At 41.0% G+C, this 20,443-nt stretch overlaps 2 non-coding genes across 2 annotated transcripts; both read right to left on the bottom strand.

Moving 5' to 3' along the window:
• Window positions 1–618: 618 nt before the first annotated feature.
• Window positions 619–690, bottom strand: TRNAC-GCA (transfer RNA cysteine (anticodon GCA)). Its single transcript has one exon. It is a non-coding gene; the product is annotated as a tRNA-Cys (tRNA).
• A 16,845-nt stretch (window positions 691–17,535) lies between these two features.
• TRNAC-GCA (transfer RNA cysteine (anticodon GCA)) lies at window positions 17,536–17,607 on the bottom strand. The gene has a single exon. It is a non-coding gene; the product is annotated as a tRNA-Cys (tRNA).
• Window positions 17,608–20,443: the final 2,836 nt, after the last annotated feature.

The raw sequence follows: 20,443 nt of genomic DNA on the forward strand, positions 1-20,443 counted from the left end.
AAACACAAAAATGACTACCTCACAAAAAGGACTATTTTAGCTATATCTTTTTTAAAAACTATGTTAGAGATTAATAATATTAATACTTATTAATATGTAAGTAGATTTACTTACATATCTACCAGTTTCCTTTTTTAACATTCCTTCTTGTATCCCAGGCCTCCCAGGTGGGATCATTTTACTTTGCTCTAAATCACATATTTTGGAATTTTCTTTGGTGAGGATCTGTCAGTGGTAAACTCTCTCAGCTTTTTGTCTGTTCCTGAAGAATAGTTTTGCTGGGACCAGAATTCTAAACTGGCTGTTACTTCTTCCCAACACATTGAGTGTGTTCCGGCACCATCTTCTGGCCAGCAGCAGGTGATCTCAGACTTCTGTCTACCTACTTTCGAAGGACCTAGTTCTTAACCCTTGGCCAGAAGATCAAAGTGCACGTTGCAAAGCCTAAGGATCAGGTGAGGGTGGGTAGGAAGATCAGAGGAGTGGGAGCTGAGAGAAACGCATCAGCCTGGGAGGAAAGGATGGCCTCTGAATCTTCGGCCTTTGCAGGAAGAAGTTAGACTCAGAAAGGGAAGAGGAAACTAGAGCTTCTTTTCCATTTTTAGTGACCAAAATGCTAGGGGGCACTCAGATTTGAACTGGGGACCTCTTGATCTGCAGTCAAATGCTCTACCCCTGAGCTATACCCCCAGCTGTGCTAGTGACATTCAATTAACAACCTTTCCCTAAGCAGCCACACCCAGAGGTGCTGTCCCAGATGCCACTGGGGATGGGTTTCTGAGTGGCCAGGCTTGCTTTACTGCTACCTTGTCTTTCTGCCTTAGAGGAAGCAACAGTTTCCCTATCCCACATCTTTGCCACCTCTCCATCCTTGGTCCCTGGGAAAGGGCAGTGACCTAGGGAGCATTCCCTTGACAGCTGGAAGGATGTACAGAGACATCTATATTGTTTTGTGCTGAGTATCCCGAAAAGAGACTCAAAATGTATGACAGCCTGGCTAACCCTGGGACACCTCAAAGATAGAACCCACATTTTCAGAATGCTGGGTGATAGCTCTCTCTACAAAGCCACACCTAGGAACCAGGCTGACCTTCTCCTGTTGCCCCAGCTCTCAATATATTCAACCTTTTTATCTGCTGGGATGAACCTTTGAATAAATGATTGAAGTTCTGATTGTCTCCAAGCTGCACATTCGCCCTTCCACGCTCTGCTCAGGGATGCTGGGTCGGGGCCTCTGCAAAACTTGTTTCTTCTTTGCCAGCTTTCTGGCTGGTTCTCCCAGAAGGGCTCTAGAGGGACTGGATGACAGAGGAGGGAGAAGCTTTGGGCTCCTGTTAATGTCACCTGTCAGTGTCACCTGACAGTGACAGTTCACACCAGAAGCAATAGGGATTGCAACCTACAGCTGAGTGCTCCCGGGACTGGCATTGTCCTGCCTTCTGAGAGACAGCAGCATTCCTTAGAGGTATGGGCCCCCGACCCCAGAGATAACTCCTTAGGCTTCTAAGACTTTAACAAGGCCGACCTCCCCTATTTGTTCTCCCAGCCAGGGTGATAGCTGCTTCTGGAGGGTCCTACCTACATGGCACTTAGCTTCCCTCTTTGCCTTACAGTTCTCTAATCCTGGGTGATAGCTGCTTCGGAGGGTCCTACCTACATGGCACTTAGCTTCCCTCTTTGCCTTACAGTTCTCTAATCCTTTCTAAAACACATGTAGAGTCTTAACCCCCAGGACCTCAGAACGAGACTTTATTTGGAAATAGGATCCTTGCAGATGTAATTAGTTAAGACGGAGCGGGCTCTTAATTCCAACATGACTGGTGTCATTATTATTTATTTTTTTATCATTTAAAAAATATTTTATTTACACGTGCCTTTTACAAGAAACTGATTAAACTGAAAAAACAATGAAGTAAAAGTTTACAGCTTGAATCATCTTTGTGCTGCAATAAATTTAAATGTAAATTTAAAAGGGCTAAATGTAAATGTAAAAGGGCTAATGTAAAAATATTAGCCCTTTCCTAACTTATGGCAGCATATTTTTATCCAAAGCCATTAGATATATTTTTCTTTTTTTTTATTGTTAAACATACTGTGTACATTAGTGCAATCGCCTGTACCCATTCTAACATGCACCATAGATGTGGCCCCACCCATTACCCTCCCTCCACCAAAACCTCTCCCCTCCCTTCCCCTTCCTTGGCCCTTTCCCCATAGTCTTGTGCTATAGTTGGGTTATAGTCTTCATGTGAAAGCTATAACTTAGCTTCATAGTAGGGCTGAGTACATTGGATACTTTTTCTTCCATTCCTGAGATACTTTGCTAAGAAGAATATGTTCCAGCTCCATCCATTTAAACATGAAAGAGGTAAAGTCTCCATCTTTCTTTAAGGCTGCATAGTATTCCATGGTATACATGTACCACAATTTGCTAGTCCATTCGTGGGTCGATGGACACTTGGGCTTCTTCCATGACTTAGCAATTATGAATTGGGCTGCAATAAACATTCTGGTACAGATGTCTTTGTTATATTGTGACTTTTGGTCTTCTGGGTATAAACCTAGTAAAGGAATTATAGGATCAAATGGCAGGTCTATTTTTAGGTCTCTAAGTATTCTCCAAACATCCTTCCAGAAGGAACGTATTAGTGGGCATTCCCACCAGCAGTGTAGAAGTGTGCCCATTCCTCCACATCCACGCCAACATTTCTGGTTTGGGGATTTTGTTGTGGGCTACTCTTACTGGGGTTAGGTGATATCTCAGAGTAGTTTTGATTTGCATTTCTCTGATGATTAAGGATGATGAGCTTTTTTTCATGTGTTTGTCGATTGTGCGTTGGTCTTCTTTAGAGAAGTTTCTCTTCAAGTCCCTTGCCCACCCTGAGATGGGGTCACGTGTTCTTTTCTTGTTAATACGTTTGAGTTCTCTGTGGATTCTGGTTATTAGACCTTTATCGGAGGTATAACCTGCAAATATTTTCTCCCATTCTGAGGGCTGTCTGCTTGCTTTACTCACTATGTTCTTGGCTGTGCAGAAGCTTTTTAGTTTGATCAGGTCCCAGTAGTGTATTTTTGATACTGCTTCAATTGCCTGGGGAGTCCTCCTCATAAAATATTCACCCAGGCCGATTCCTTCAAGAGTTTTCCCTGCACTTTCTTCAAGTATTTTTATAGTTTCACGTCTTAAGTTTAAATCTTTTATCCAGTGAGTCTATCTTAGTTAATGGTGAAAGGTGTGGGTCCAGTTTCAATCTTCTACAGGTTGCCAGCCAGTTCACCCAGCACCATTTGTTAAATAGGGAATCTTTTCCCCACTGAATGTTTTTAATTGGCTTGTCAAAGATCAAATAACGGTAAGTAGCTGGATCCATCTCTTGGTCCTCTATTCTGTTCCAGACATCTACTTCTCTGCTTTTGTGCCAGAACCATGCAGTTTTGATCACTATGGATTTATAGTACAGTCTTAGGTCTGGTAGCGTGATTCCTCCTGCTTTGTTTTTATTGCTGAGTAATGTTTTGGCTATTCGAGGTTTTTTCTGATTCCATATAAAATGAAGTATTATTTTTTCAAGATCTTTAAAGTATGACAATGGAGCTTTAATAGGAATTGCATTAAAATTATATATTGCTTTGGGCAGTATGGACATTTTAACAATGTCGATTCTTCCCAGCCCTGAGCATGGTATGTTTTTCCATCTGTTAACATCTTCGGCCATTTCTTTTCTTAGAGTTTCATAGTTCTCGTTGTAGAGATCTTTCACGTCCTTTGTTAGGTATACTCCCAAATATTTCATCTTCTTTGGCACTACTGTGAAAGGAATAGAGTCCTTGACTGTTTGTTCAGCTTGGTTATTGTTGGTATATATAAAGGCTACAGATTTATAAGTGTTGATTTTGTAGCCTGAGACATTGCTGTGTTCCTTGATCACTTCTAAAAGTTTTGTAGTAGAATCCCTAGTGTTTTCCAGATATACCATCATATCATCTGCGAAGAGTGAAAGTTTGATCTCTTCTGACCATATGTGGATACCCTTGATTGCCTTTTCTTCCCTAATTGCAATGGCTAAAACCTCCATTACAATGTTAAAGAGCAATGGAGACAATGGGCAACCTTGCCTGGTTCCTGATCTGAGTGGAAATGATTTCAATTTAACTCCATTCAATACGATATTGGCTGTGGGTTTGCTGTAGATGGCCTCTATTAGTTTAAGAAATGTCCCTTCTATACCAATTTTCTTAAGTGTCCTGATGATGAAGGATGCTGGATATTATCAAAAGCTTTTTCTGCATCAATTGAAAGAATCATATGGTCTTTATTTTTAAGTTTGTTTATGTGTTGAATTACATTTATAGATTTAGGTATATTGAACCAGCCTTGAGACCCTGGGATAAATCCGACTTGGTCATGGTGTATATTTTTTTTGATGTGTTGCTGGATTCTATTTGTTGGGATCTTATTGAGTATTTTAGCATCAATATTCATTAGTGATATTGGTCTATAATTTTCTTTTCTTGTTGGGTCTTTCCATGGTTTGGGGATCAAGGTGATGTTTGCTTCGTAGAATGTGCTGGGTAATATTCCTTCTTTTTCTATATTTTGGAAGAGGTTTAGTAGTATAGGTACTAGTTCTTCTTTAAATGTTTGGTAGAATTCTGACGTAAAGCCATCTGCTCCTGGGCTTTTCTTTTTAGGGAGATTTTGTATAGTTGATGCTATTTCAGAACTTGATATAGGCCTGTTCAACATTTCCACTTCGTTCTGGCTAAGTCTTGATAGGTGGTGTGCTTCCAGGTATTGGTTGATTTCTTTCAGATTTTCATATTTGTGAGAGTAGAGTTTCTTGTGGTATTCGTTAAGGATTTTTGAATTTCTGAGGGGTCTGTTGTTATTTCATCATTACCATTTCTGATTGATGAAATTAGAGATTTTACTCTTTTTTCCTGGTTAGGTTGGCCAATGGTTTATCTATTTTATTGATCTTTTCAAAAAACCAGCTTTTGGATTTATTGATCTGTTGTATAATTCTTTTGTTTTCAATTTCATTTAATTCTGCTCTAATTTTGGTTATTTCTTTTCTTCTGCCGCATTTGGGGTTGAAGTGTTGTTCTTTCTCCAGTTGCTTGAGATGTTCCATTAAGTTATTGACTTTCTCTCTTTCTGTTTTCTTGAGGAAGGCTTGCAGTGCTATAAATTTCCCTCTTAGGAGTGCCTTTGCAGTATCCCAGAGGTTCTGGTAATTTGTGTCTTGATTGTTGTTTTGTTCCAAAAATATGGTGATTTCCTTCTTAATCTCGTTTATAACCCATATATCCTTCAGCATAAGGTTGTTTAGCGTCCATGTTTTTGTATGGGTAAGCAAGTTCCTGTTGTTCAGTTGAGTTCAACTTTTATTCCATGATGGTCTGAGAAGATGCAAGGAATAATTTCTATTTTTTAAAATTTGCTGAGGTTAGATTTGTGGCCTAGGACATGGTCAATTTTGGAGTATGTTCCGTGGGCTGATGAGAAGAATGTGTATTCAGTTTTGTTGAGATGAAATGTTCTGTAGATGTCTGTTAAATCCAGATGTTGAATGGTTGTGTTTAAATCTAAAATTTCTTTGCTTAGCTTCTTTTTGGAGGATCTATCCAGGACTGCTAAAGGGGTGTTAAAATCTCCAACTACTATGGAAGTGGAGGAAATCAAGTTGCTCATGTCTGTTAGAGTTTCTTTTATAAATTGAGGTGCATTGTGGTTGGGTGCATAAATATTAATAATTGAGATCTCATCATATTGAGTATTACCTTTAACAAATATGAAGTGTCCATCCTTATCCTTAATTATTTTGGTTGGTTTAAAGCCTATTGCATCTGTGAACAGGATTGCAATGCCTGCTTTTTTCTGCTTTCCATTTGCCTGGAATATAGATGACCATCCCTTCACCTTCAGTCTATATTTGTCTTTTAATGTAAGATGCGATTCTTGTATGCAGCAGATATCTGGCTTGAGTTTTTGTATCCAGTCTGACAACCTATGTCTCTTTAGAGGACAATTTAAACCATTCACATTAATTGAGAGTATTGATAAGCCTTTCGAGAGACTGATGGACATTTTTAATCCTTTTGCGACTGTGGAAGTTGGAATTTGATCAAAATGTTCTGGGTGGGTTTATTTTTGTGGTGGAGGATTACGCTGGTCTTTATGGAGGATAGGTCTGAGAATATCCTGGAGAGCTGGTTTAGTTGTGGCAAATTTCTTCAACATGTGAATGTCGTTGAAGTATTTAATTTCTCCGTCATAAACGAAGCTCAGTTTAGCTGGGTACAGGATCCTGGGTTGAAAGTTATTTTGTTTTAGGAGATTAAAAGTCGATGACCATCCTCTTCTAGCTTGAAAGGTTTCAGCAGAGAGATCTGCAGTTATTCTGATATTCTTCCCCTTGTAGGTAATGGTTTTCTTTCATCTGGCAGCTTTCAGAATTTTCTCCTTCATATTAACTTTAGTGAAATTGATTATGATGTGTCTGGGGGATGTCTTAGTTGGGTTGAGTCATGCTGGAGTTCTGAAACTGCTATCTGAATTTCAGACTCTCTTGGCATGTCTGGAAAGTTCTCCTACAACATCTCATGGAGAAGAGACTCTGTGCCTTGTGAAGCCACTTCGTCACTTTCGGGGATTCCTATAAGATGAATATTGGTTTTCTTCAAATTATCCGAGAGCTCTCTGAGAGAGTGGTCTGTTTTTGCTCTCCATTTCTCTTCTTCTGTGAGGGTTTGGGAGCATTTGAAAGCTTTGTCTTCAATGTCAGAAATCCTTTCTTCTGCTTGCTCCATTCTGTTACTGAGGGATTCTGTGTGTTTCTCAGATCTTTGAGGGCTGCAACTTCTTGTCTCAATGTGTCAAATTCTTTGGTCATTTGGTCTTTGAATCCGTTGAATTCTTTTTTTTTTTTTTTTTTTGTAGAGACAGAGTCTCACGTTATAGCCCTCGGTAGAGTACCGTGGCATCACACAGCTCACAGCAACCTCCAACTCCTGGGCTTCAGCAATTCTCTTGCCTCAGCTTCCTGAGTAGCTGGGACTACAGGCGCTCGCCACAATGCCCGGCTATTTTTTGGTTGCAGTTCAGCAGGGGCCGGGTTTGAACCCGCCATCCTCGGTATATGGGGCTGGCACCTTACCGACTGAGCCACAGGTGCCGCCCAGAATCCGCTGAATTCTTGAGATGACTTTTGGAATTCTAATTTGATCTTATTTGCTATCCAGATCCTGAATTCAATTTCTGACATCTCAGCTATTTGTTTGGGCATTGGCTCTTGTGCTGTTTCTGCCTTATTGATCCTTGGGGAAGTTGATCTACTCTGATTATTCATATTGCCAAAGTTTTTCTGTTGATTTTGCCTCATGATTGTTTTTCACCGTTGCCTCTGGCTGTCCTCAGAGTTGGGGAGGTGTCTCTCCAAGATTAGACCCCAGCGGGATCACTCTATTGTTGCTGCATCTTTGTAGGGAGTGACCCTGTGTAGTTCCTCTGGGGCCGCTCTAGCTAGGGAGTTCTGGTTGTGGAAGAAGCTCCGGTTTGTGACACACCCGGATCCAGCAACAGGGCTGGGGGTGGTGCACACGGTTCTGGGAGTGCCAGGCGCCCAGTGACTTTGGCACAGAGAGCTCAAGGCTCCAGCGGTCTCTGACCAGGAGAAGAGCTCTGCACAGAGGCAGGGAGGGCTCCAAAGGGCACGCAGCTACCAGAGTCCCTGTCCAGATGAATGGGCTAGTGTGGAAACTGGGAGGACACAGGAGGGAGGACGCAGGGTTGCGTGGCTCCTGCAGTTCCTGGTCAGGGAATGTGGAGGCCTGGTGGGTGCAGGTCACCAGTCGGGGGTCACTGCACAGCTCTTATGGAGGTCTGGGCAGCGCCAAGCCCAGGAGTTTGAGGTTGCTCTGAGCTGTGACGTCACGGCACTCTACCCAGGGCAACAGCCCAAGGCTCCAGTGTGTCAAAACTGTCTCAATCTGCCCCTAAGGATTAAGGTTGTAAGGCAGCTCATCCCCCGCCTTTAGGCTGCTCAGTCAGTAGGTTACTTTGACACGCCCAATTCTTGCTCTGAAACCCTGTGTGCGGAGCTTGCCGGGGCAGTTCTTTCTGCAATGGCTTCCTGCACCCAGCTCAGTGGCTCAGTCTGGGGCCCCAGACAATGCCCAAAGTTCTCCACACTCCTGCTCAAGCTCTCCCCAAGGCAGTTCAACTGAGTGCCAAGTCCAAGAACACTGAAACAGTTCACAGATAAGGCCTTTCCGGTTTGCAGTCTCACTGCTGCTTGTACTTATGGTTGCCAGCGTGATTAGGTCGATCGAACACACACAACCACTTGCCAGTTTTCCACTGTTTTTGTCCTCCTCTTGGGGTCCAGAAGTCCCTTGCTGGCTCTCTGTATCCTCAAAGGGATGATTATAGGCAGTCCCACCGGCCAGAGATGCCTGGAGTCTTGTCTCCCCAGACTCACTGTTCCCAGTTGCAGGGAAGCTGTTACTCGGCCGCCATCTTTAATCTCTCTCCCATTAGATATATTTTTAAACACATTACGGAAATTACATGACTTAAAGGACATAAAGAAAAAAGTCAGAAGTTAATTCAGTTGTACATATTTAAAAAATAATACTTCAATTAAAGAATGTGTGACTTAAAAATCAATACATCGGCCCCTTTGTTCCCAATCTCCATATCATGTAGGTTCTGCGTCCCTGGGTCCACCTTTTTCTTTGGTAATTGGATTAATATCATCTGGAAATTTTTCCAGTGGTTCCTTCTCTAAGTGGGAATCTTCGGGCCCATCAAAACGACCTTCTGGTAACTTTGGTTTCTTAAGTGATTGATAAGTTCTGACTTTTCTCCTGGAGAACTTGTTTTCCTCAAGGAAAGAAATGGAAGGGGTGATCCTGACCTGAGTTGCTGTCTTTGAGGATGGAGGAAGTGGTGGGGTCAAGGAATGTTGGCAGCCTCTAGAAGTTGTTGTCCGGGAGTGCAGTGCCGTGGCCAAGGTGCGGCCAACAACCCAGGGAGGTTCAATGAAGACATGGCGCCAACGCTGCAGCATTCTCGCGACTGGTGTCATTATAAGCAGAGGAGAGAGACACATGGGAAGAAGACAGTCAAGTGAAGGTGCTGGAGAGGTCGGATTGAGGTGCCTACAGGCCAAGAAATGCCAAGGAAGGGGCAGGGAGGGATTGTCCCCTGGAGCTTGCAGAGAGAGGGCAGCTCGCCAAAACCTTCATTTTGATGTTTTTTAGGAACTGTGAGACAAGACATTTCTTTTGTTTTAAGCCACCCATGTTGTGGTACTTTGTTAAGGTAACCCTAGGAAACGTACACTGGTAAACAATTACTTATATTGAATTCTCTCTGTTAAAATCACTGGTGCAGTTTTCTCTTTACTGTGACTAGGAATGATACAGAAATTGCTACCAGTGGGGTGCCAGGTATTGAGGTTGGACTTGGTCTTGTCTTTGGTCTTTAAGGCAGTGCTAAGCACCTGACTGGACCCTTGGCACCAGCTCAGAAGCTCAGTGAAGGTTGCATCTGAGACAACAAAGTGTGCCTGGCTTGTATTCAGGTAGAAGGTGAAGCCCAGACAGTAGAAAGGTTCTGCTTACCAAGGAGTGTGGGAATGTTCTTTGCTACTGTTTCAATTGAGATCACTTTCCAGTGACCCACAGCAGGGGACCAGGATGATCTCTGCTACCTCTCCTTCAAATGCCACATGGGTTTAAGGCAGTTGGACTTTCCAATTTTGTTTTGGCTTTTTGTCTTCTACGTCCTCACCTTGGGCAGGAGCTCAGCATGTATGGGTTACCACTTGAGGCCCCCCCACCCCCCCACCGCCAGCATCTCAGGCTGCCCTTGCACTACTTACCCAGCCTGGGAGGGAGAGCACTCACACACACAACATCTACATTTGGGGGCTTAGTACTTACAGGTAGGCATCAAGCAACAGAGGAAGCCTAGGATTCACAATGTGCAGGTCCCATAAGACTCCATAAAGCTGCCCAGAGTGGACAGCTATCTGTGCACCTCAACTGCACTACCGCTAAGGGACCCTCGCAAGCAGCCCACCTGGTGTTTTATATCCTGGGATCACATGAAATGCTGGGCCAAAGCACTGATAGACATGCTGGTTTTAGAACAAGCTGGAACAGAACCCACCTCTCCTGGTTTTAGGACGGGGTACTCCCAGCCCATCCTATAGTCATTCTTGAGACTTACAAGCAAAAAAGAGGGGAGACCTGGAATAGTGCAAGGCCACCCAGAGAACTGCCCTGCACCCCTCACTGCTTACTTGTCCTTCTGTCTTCCCCATACCCCCTTTCCATCCCTGCTGACATCAACTCTGTGGGACAGTGCACCTCACTCTACTGCATTCCACTTCATTGCACATTGCAGGATGTGCAAGTTGAAGATTTGTGGCCACCTTGCATCGAGCAAGTCTATTGGCACATTTTTTTTCAACAACATGTGTTCACTTTGTATCTCTTTGTCACATTTTGGGAATCCTCAAAATATTCCAAACTCTTTTATCATGATTGTAACATGGTGGTCTGTGATCAGTGACCCTTGGTGTTACTATTGTAATTGCTTGGGGGCACCATGAACCATGGCTTTGTAAAATAGTGAACTCAATCAATAAATGTGTGTGTTCTGTGTCCTGACTGCTTCACTGACCAGCCATTCACTGACTTTTCCTATTCCTTGAGACACAACAATAATGAAATTAGGCCAATTAATCAGTTTACAATGACCTCTAAGTGCTCAAGTGAAAGGAAGAATCACATATCTCTCACTTTGAATCAAAAGCTAGAAATGAGGCCAGCGCCCGTGGCTCAGTCGGCAGGGTGTCAGCCACATATACCAAGGGTGGCGGGTTCACACCTGGTCTGGGCCAGCTAAAGAACTGGGCGTTGTGGTGGGCAACTATAGTCCCAGCTACTAGGGAGGCTGAGGCAAGAGAATTGCTTAAGCCCAAGAGTTTGAGGTTGCTGTGAGCTGTGATGCCACAGCACTCGACCAAGGGCAACAAAGTGAGGCTCTGTCTCAAAAAAAAAAAAAAAAATTGTGATACATGGGAGGAAGTCAATATGGCAACATTAACAGGAATTTGGGAAAAGTTAATTCCACCTTCATGAATGACTTTGGGGAGTTCCAGACTTCAGTGAGGAAAATCACTATAGATTTGGTGGAAAGAGCAAGAGATCTAGAATTAGTTGTGGAGCCTGTAGATGTGACTGAATTGCTGCAAATTTATGATAAACCTTTAACAGATGAGGTGTTGCTTCTTATGGATGAACAAAGAAAATGGTTTCTTGAGATGGAATCTCTTCTTGGTGAAGATGCTGTGAACATTGCTAAAACGAAGGCAAAGGATTTAGGATATTAAATAAACTTAGTTGATAAAGTAGCAGCAAGATTTGAGAGGATTAATTCCAATTTTAGAAGTCAGTGCCCCATCCTGCAAGGAAATCTTTTATAAAAGGAAAAGATTTCCAAGCAAGGTCACACACAAACATTTAAAAAAAAAAAAAAGAGGAAGAGTCAATTGATGCAGCAAACTTTAACATTATTGTCTAATGTTAAGAATCGCCCTGGCTGCCTGAACCTTCAGCAACCAGGACTCTGATCAATCAGCAGCCATCAACATCAAGGCAGCCATTCACAAAACAACTATGATTCACTAAAGATTCAGATGATCATTTTTTAACAAGAAAGCCTTTTTAATTAAGGTATGTACATTTTTAGACATACTATTACTGCCCACCTAATAGACTAAATAGAGTGTAAATATAATTCTTGGCTCATCATTTCAAGAGAATAAGACAACATCAATCCAGCTAAGGCCCATTTAACATCCTCCTTCTCTAATCCACTCCCACTCCTTCCTTCCCTAAAGATAGCTACTGTTATGAATTTAGCTTGTATTCTTTCACTCTGTTTTTTAAAACTTATTTTATTTTGAGATAATTCTACATCCATAAGTAGCTGTGATAGGGAGATCTTGCTGAACGGGCAGTGCCTCACGCCTGTAATCCTAGCACTCTGGGAGGTTGAAGTGGGTGGATCACCTGAGCTCGGGAGTTCAAGACCAGCCTGAGCAAGAGGGAGACCCTAGACTCTACTAAACACAGAAAAACTAGCCAGGTGTGGTGGTGCATGCCTGTAGTTCCAGCTTCTCAGGAGGCTGAGGCAGGAGGATTGCTTGAGCCGAAGAGTTTGAGGTTACTGTGAGCAAGGCTGAGACCAGGGCACTCTACCCAGGGCAACAGAGCGAGACTCTGTCTCAACCCCTCCCCCCCAAACCAAAACCAACGAAACAAAAAGGAAATAGATCTTGTGTATCTTTCAGCCAGTTTCTTCCAATGGTATAATTTTTTTTTTTTTGCACTTTTGGCCAGGGCCAGGCTTGAACCCACCACCCCCGGTATATGGGACTGGTGCCCTACTCCTTGAGCCACGGGTGCCACCCTGTTTTTTTTTTTTTTGAGATAGAGTCTCAAGCTGTCGCCTTGGGTAGAGTGCTGTGGCATCACAGCTCACAGCAACCTCCAACTCCTGGGCTCAAGCGATTCTCCTGCCTCCGCCTCCCAAATAGCTGGGACTACAGGTGCCCGCCACAACGCCCGGCTATTTTTTGGTTGCAGCCATTGTTGTTTGGCAGGCCCAGGCTGGATTTGACCTGCCAGCTCAGGTGTATGTGGCTGGCACCTTAGCTGCTTGAGCCACAGGTGCAGAGCCCCAATGGTATAATTTTAAGTAACTAACATACAACATCACTGCCAGGAAATGAATATTGATATAAGCCACCAGTCTTACTCAGATGTCAGCAGATCCACCTGCTCTTGTGTGTGTGTGTTTAGTTGTATGCAATTCTATCATGCTGAATTTTTGTGGTCCCCACCACAATCGATACGTGGGAAAGTCCCTTCACAAGGGTCCTTTATGCTACCTTCTCAGCCAGAGCCACTTCTCTCCTCAGCCCTCCCTAACCTCTGGCAACCACTAATCCATTTCTCCACCTTTATAACTTCAATGTTTCAAGATTGTTATACACATGGGATCATACAGTATGTAACCTTTTGAGATTGGCTTTTGTTCACGCAGTATAAATCCCTTGAGATCTATCCAAGTTGCTGTGTGTACTAATAGCCTATCCCTTTTCATTGCTGAGTAGTATTCTATGGTATACATGTACCACAGTTTACTTAACCATTCACCTAATGAAGGACATTGGGATTCTTTCCTAGCTTTGGCTGTTATGAATAAAGCTTCTATGAACACTGTGTACAGGTTTTTGTGAGAAAATTAAGTTTTTGTTTGTCTGGGATAAATGCCCAAGAGGGCAGTTGTTGGGTCCTATAGTAAGTACATGTTTGGTTTGGTAAGAACCTGCCAAACTCTTTTGTAGAGTATCTGTACTATTTTACATTCCTACCAGCAATATATGAGTGATCCGCTTTTTCTTAATCTTCACCAGCATTCGGTATTATCACTTTTTATTTTATTTTTTATTCTTTTAATTTCAGATTGACATGAGGATATAAATGTTTAGGTTACACTGTTTGCATTTCTGAGATAAAGTTCAAGTTGTAGTTGAACCCTTCACCCAGGGGGTGTGCTGAACACACTCTTGCATTCTGCACATTAGGTAAGATCCTGCCAATTGCCCTCCTTCCCCTTCCCCCTCCTTCTTCTCCCCTCCCTTGCTAGACTATACTGGTGTTTTTCTTTTATGTGGGCCTGCAGGTGTTTATATATTGGTTTCATATTAGTATTGAGTACACTGGATACTTTCCCCCCCCATTCTTGAGATACTTTACTAACAAAAACGTGTTTCAACTCCACCCAGGTAAACACAAAAGATGTAAAGTCTCCATCTTTTCTTGGGGTTGAATAGTACTCCATAGAATACATATGCCACAGTTTTTAATCCATCCATGGGTTGATGGGCACTTGGGTTGCTTCCATGTCTTGACAATTGTGAATTGAGCTGCAGTAAAAATTCTAGTGCAAATGTCCTTGTGGTAAAATGATTTTTTTTCATCTGGGTAGATACCTAGTAATGGGATTGCCAGATCAAATGGAAGGTCGATTTTTAGTTCTTTCAGAATTCTCCACACTTCCTTCCACAGAGGTTGTACTAGTTTGCAATCCCACCAGCAGTGTAAAAGTGTTCCCTTTTCTCCATGTAATCATTTTCTAAATTTTAGTCATTCTGATGGGTAATGATATTTCATTTTGGTTTTAAGTTGCATTTCTCTAATGGCCAAGGGTGTTGACCTCTTCTCATGTGCTTATCTGTCAACTGCACATCCTCTTCAGTGAAATATCTGTCCAATTCATTTGGCCATTTTCTTTCTTTCTTTTTTTTTTTTTTGAGACAATCTCACTTTCTTGCCCTCGTTAGAGTACCGGGGCATCATACCCCATTTTCCCGAAAATAAGACATCCCCCGAAAATAAGACCTACTTACAGGAACGATAAGACGTCCCCTGAAAATAAGACCTAGCGCATCTTTGGGAGCACACCTTAAAATAAGACACTGTCTTATTTTTGGGGAAACAGGGTAGCTCACAGAAGCCTCAAACTCTTGGGCTCAAGTGATCCTTTTGCCTCGCCTCCCGAGTAGCTGGAGGGCAGCTACAGGCACCTGCCACAGCACCTGGCTATTTTTTTTTAGATACAGGAGCTCACTCTTGCTCAGGCTGGTCTTAAACTCATGCGTTCAAGCAATCCACCCACTCATGAGTTCAAGCAATCCTCCCAGAGTGCTGGAATTACAGGCATGAACCACCGTGCCTAGCCCCATTTGTCCATTTTCTAATTAGAATTTTGTGTTGTTGCTGCTGAGTTTTGATGATTATACATTCTGAATACAAGTTCAGAATGTTTTCAAATCTTTTTCATTGTTTTCTTGTTTTCAAATCTTTTCCATTCACATGTAAGTATCCACGAACAATTTTCAGTATTTTCTGTGTATGTTAAAAAAACCCAGTGGCATAATGCTGACTGTATAGTTCTGCATCTTAAATTCTTTTGCACACAATACCGTCTTAGAGATCTAAAAATAGATCTGCCATTCAATCCTATAATTCCTCTACTAGGTATATACCCAGAAGACCAAAAATCACATCATAACAAAGATATTTGTACCAGAATGTTTATTGCAGCCCAATTCATAATTGCTAAGTCATGGAAAAAGCCCAAGGGCCCATTGATCCACGAATGGATTAATAAATTGTGGTATATGTACACCATGGAATATTACGCAGCCTTAAAGAAAGATGGAGACTTTACCTCTTTCATGTTTACATGGATGGAGCTGGAACATATTCTTCTTAGTAAAGTATCTCAAGAATGGAAGAAAAAGTATCCAATGTACTCAGCCCTACTATGAAACTAACTTATGGCTTTCACATGAAAGCTATAACCCAGTTATAACCTAAGAACAGGGGGAAAGGGGAGAGGGAGGGGAGGGAGGGGGGAGAAGGGGTGGAGGGAGGGTGATTGGTGGGATTACACCTGCGGCGCATCTTACAAGGATACATGTGAAACTTAGTAAATGTAGAATATAAATGTCTTAACACAATAACTAAGAAAATGCCAGGAAGGCTATGTTAACCAGTGTGATGAAAATGTGTCAAACAGTCTATAAAACCAGTGTATGGTACCCCATGATCGCATTAATGTACACAGCTATGATTTAATAATAATAAAAAAATACCATCTTGTTGAGAGCTATTCGGTTACTCTTGCATCTGTTATGTTGAACTTGGAGAACTCATGATGGCCATGTCGACCATGAATCCCCCTGGTGTAGAGGGGTGACTTTGCCATTGTTCTCAGTTAGTTTTAAGAGTCATATATAGAAATGACTTTTCCAAACCTATGCAAGAATCTCACACCTGCAATCAGGAACTGCATTCTGCTGCTAGTAACTCACTAGAAATGAAGGTGGCATCTCTGCTAAGGGGTACAGCTCATTCACTAGAGTAAGTATCTTACATTCCTGATGTGAGGGAAAGGAAGTCCCTGGGAGAACCAATGGGCAGAGGAGTGGCTGAATGTGCTCTCCTAATCCTGCAGAGACATGAGCTTGGACCAGGCAGAGCTGTGTGAACCATGGGACACTCAGCGATAGAAGGACTTTTCTCCTTTGCCGCTTTCCTTTGTTATAGGAGAGCTGGGAAATCCATGGGAGCACCTAGTTGATTCTGTAACAAGGGAATTTTCAGGTCAAGGAAATAGCTTTGTTAGAGAATCTTCCTTTTAATGACTAACTCAGACTTCCTGAGCTAGGTGCTTCCTAAGTTGTTAATGGGGAAAGGGCATGAACCCTCACAGTCATATGGGTTTGTCTCTCCTCTGAAGTTTAAGCAAGATAGGAATTTATATCTTTTTTTTTTTTTCTGTAAAGGATATCTGGAGGCAAGCAGACCAGGGCTGGCCTGGCCTTCCTTAAAATGTGGATCCTAATCTCAAAGTTGGTTCCTGATTCAAACTGGCAGCTTGTGCTCCAGCCATCACATCTATATTTCAAGTAGGAAGTAGGAATAAATGCAAAAAGGGGGCACGTGTCGTGTTTGTTTATCTATTCAGTTTTCCCAGTGGTCTTGCCCAATGACTGTTATTTATAGCACAATTGCCTGCTCTAGCCAAAGATAAGCCAGGAAATGTGGTCTTTTAGTGGGAACATAACTGCTCAATGCAAAACTGGGATTTTAGTACTAAGGAAGAAGGGAGAATGTATTTTGGGTAGTTAACCAGTAGGCTCTGCCACATGCACACATGTACAACACTGTTTTGCACCTTTTTTTTTTTTTTAAATGGATAAAACACAGGAAATATCTAGGATTACTATGTTGCATAACTCCAGGGTCCTTGGTAATTGTGAGATTGTGTAAAGTGCAACCTGAGTGACTGTCCATGGCTGCCCAGTGGTAACCACTATCTCTCCAATGTTCCATCCATACAGACTTATCATATGAATGCCTGCTGAGAAAATCTCTTTGGTATATTGGTATATTTTGGTATATTGGTATATTTTCATACTGTGGTATATTCTGGTATATTTTCATACTGTGTGATTAAGAGGAAGCTACAAGCTATATTTTATATGCCATAGTAGTAACTTCTCCTAAACTACGCTCTCGGGAATAATTATTTACAGTCAGCTTTTACCTTTTCATACCTGTTTGACCAGTTAGAGTTTTACTGCGTCTTTTATAAGCTGTCTCAGATTCTTTTTTTTTTTTTTAAAGCAAGCTTGGTATAAACAAATAAAATCAGGATGGTAATAATTAGGCACAAGTGAAACACAAAGAAAGCCTAGGGCAGACTTCCTCTACCCCTACAGGAAATGATTATGGCTAAGGAGGTAAAAATGAAATATATGAAAAATGTCACAAGGAGAACACATTAGTCTTTACTACAGCTTGGAAAACTTGGTTCTACTGTTAATAGATACCAAGAGGCTATACTGTATTTATTTCTGAATAAAATGACAGTAACACAGGGGGCACCTGGATTTGAACCAGCGACCTCTTGATCTGCAATCAAATGCTCTACCCCTGAGATATACCCCCAGATACCTCCTTTCATGAATAAAGATACTTTTTTATGATCACAGTCATCCCCATGCTGTATTCTAGCCATCCTGCATCTCCTGGGGAGCTACCCGAGCTGCTCCTCTGCACATCCACCTCCTCCCCTGTGAGAACTTGCTCCCCTTCTCCAAGAGTCTTCCCACCTATACTCCCCTGAGCACCCCTCTTCTCATTCCCACCCTCATTATTATCCTTATTGTTATTATTGGTAGTAGTAATATTAGGAGAGGAGGATCTCTACCTGTTCCTTTTAATGTTTAATATTCTTTTTCTCCATCTCCTACTCTTCTTTTTGGGTTCAGGGACCAAGGCCTGGGTTACAGCAGAGGCTCTTGCGGACTTGGTTTACCCCAGAGGAAGTATCTGGCTAATTAAGCTGCAGCCTTAACTTTTTTGGGGAAAGGGAAAACAGGCAAAGGGAAGCAGATGTCAGCATATATTAAGGGCCTGGGATTGGACATTGGGTTTACTTGTTCTTGCACTCAAAGAGCCCCCTATTTTGACAGTAATAAATGTTCCAATATTAAGCCATCACTGTATTCTATTTTGAATCCTTTGTGGTTATGTTGTACTATACTATTGGATAAGGTTTTCTACTACTATTTTGTTTAGATTATTATGAAATGAGATTGACCTATATAACTTTCTTTTGGGGATGTGCTCTTTTTATTTATTTTTTATATCAAGATTATTCACATTTCTGAGGGTGAATTGTAGATATTTTTATAATTTTCCTATGCTCTGAAATATTATATATAACACAAGAATATGCCCTTTCATTATGGTATGGTCTATTTAGGTGTTCCAATTCTTGGGTCAATTTTAGTAATTAGTTTTCATGAATTACTAAATGGAATTGGAAATAGAAATGGAATAAAGTGGTGCATAGTATTCTCTTATCATTTGAAAGTATATTTAGGTATGTTCTAGTTTTCCTTCATTATATTGTTCATTTGTCTTTTCTGTTTTTTCTTAATTAGACTACTTGAAGATCTGCTTATTTTTTGAGGTGGAAATACAGATCTACCTTCAGTTACCAAAAGTTGATATGCTTTATGTAATTTGAAACTCTGTTAATAGATGCATACACATTTAGGATTGTTATTTTTCTTTGATGAATTGATCTTATCATTATGAAATATTCCACCTTAATACTGATAATTTCCCTTACTGTGAAGTCTAATTAGTCTGTTATCAAATAGCTTTTCTATCTTTCTTGTGGTTAGTGCTTATGTGGTATATCTATTTTCCTTGAAACTATCCATGATTTTATATTTGAAGCGGCATTCTTTTTTTTTTTTATTGTTGGGGATTCATTGAGGGTACAATAAGCCAGGTTACCCTGATTGCATTTGGTAGGTAAAGTCTGAAGTAGCATTCTTATAGATAGCATATAGTTTTTTCAATCCAGCATGACAATCTTTGACTTTTAATTGGAGTGATTAAACCATATATATTTATTTAATGTAATTACCTGCTAGGTTAAATTTATATCTACCATCTTACTATTTGTTTTTGTCTCCTATGTCCTTTGTTCTTTTTTTTTTTTTTTCTGATTTCCTTTGGATTACTTATCATTTATCACAAGGTGGATCCTGTGGCTCAGGCCTGTAGTCCTAGCACCCTGGGAAACTGACGCAAGCAGATCCTTTGAGCTGAGGAGTTTGAGAACAGCGTGAGCAAAAGCAAGACCCTTTCTGTAATAAAAATAGAAAAACTGGCCAGTCACTGCAGTGGGGGCCTGTAGTCCCAGCTATTGGGGAGGCTGAGGTAAGGGGATCACTTGAGCCCAGGAGATTGAGGTTGCTGTGAGCTATGATGATGTCATGGCACTCTACCTAGGGTGACAGAGGAAAAAAAATCTCACAGTTTACCTTCAAATAATGTTTTACCACTTCACTGATAGTGTAAGAATCTTACAAGAATAGATTTCCATTTCCCCCACTTTTGTCCTTTATGTTATTTTTGTCATAAATTTTACTTCTATGTATATTATAAACCCCAAAAATGCATTGCTATTTTTGCATTATCTTTTAAGAGAGTTTAAAATGATACTTAAAATTAGATTTATCTACATATTTACCATTTTTGACACTTTCATTACTTTGTGCAGATTAAGATTTTCATCTGATATTCTTTTTCTCTACTTGAAGAAAGTCCTTTAACATTTCCTGTGCAGTAGGTCTACTGGTGATGAATTTGTTCAGCTTTTGTTGGTCTGAAGATATTCATTTTACCTTTATTATTGAAAGATATTTTCACTGGGTAAACACCTCATGGGGTATAGAATTAATAGTATTTTGTAAAAGATGTTTGTTTTCTTCCTCTCTGGACTGCATGATTTATAATAAGAATTCTGCCTTCATTCCTCTGAGCTTAATGTATTTTTCCCAACTCCAGACATCTCTAACATTTTTTTCTTTATCATTGATTTTTAGCAATTTTATCATAATATGCTTTGGTTTGGTTTTCATTATGATTCTCATGCCTGGGATTTGTTAAGATTCTTGATCTATGGATTTCTAGTTTTCATCAAATTGGAATAGTTTTGGAGCATTTACTGAAATATTTCTTTGTTAACCTCTCTCTTTTCTTTTCTTTTGAGACTCCAAATACATATATATCAAACTGTTTAATATAGTCCCAAAGCTCACTAAACATATTCTCCTTTTTTGACCTTCTTCCTCTTTTTGCTTCATTTTGGCAGTTTATATTGCTATGTCTTTAAGTTTGATAATCTTTTCTTCTATAGTGTCTAGTTATTTTTCATTTCAGATGTTGTACTTTCATCTATAGAAGTCATAATTGCATCTTT

The sequence above is a fragment of the Nycticebus coucang genome, chromosome 11 (assembly GCF_027406575.1).
Source record: "Nycticebus coucang isolate mNycCou1 chromosome 11, mNycCou1.pri, whole genome shotgun sequence".
In the NCBI taxonomy this organism is placed as follows: domain Eukaryota; kingdom Metazoa; phylum Chordata; class Mammalia; order Primates; family Lorisidae; genus Nycticebus; species Nycticebus coucang.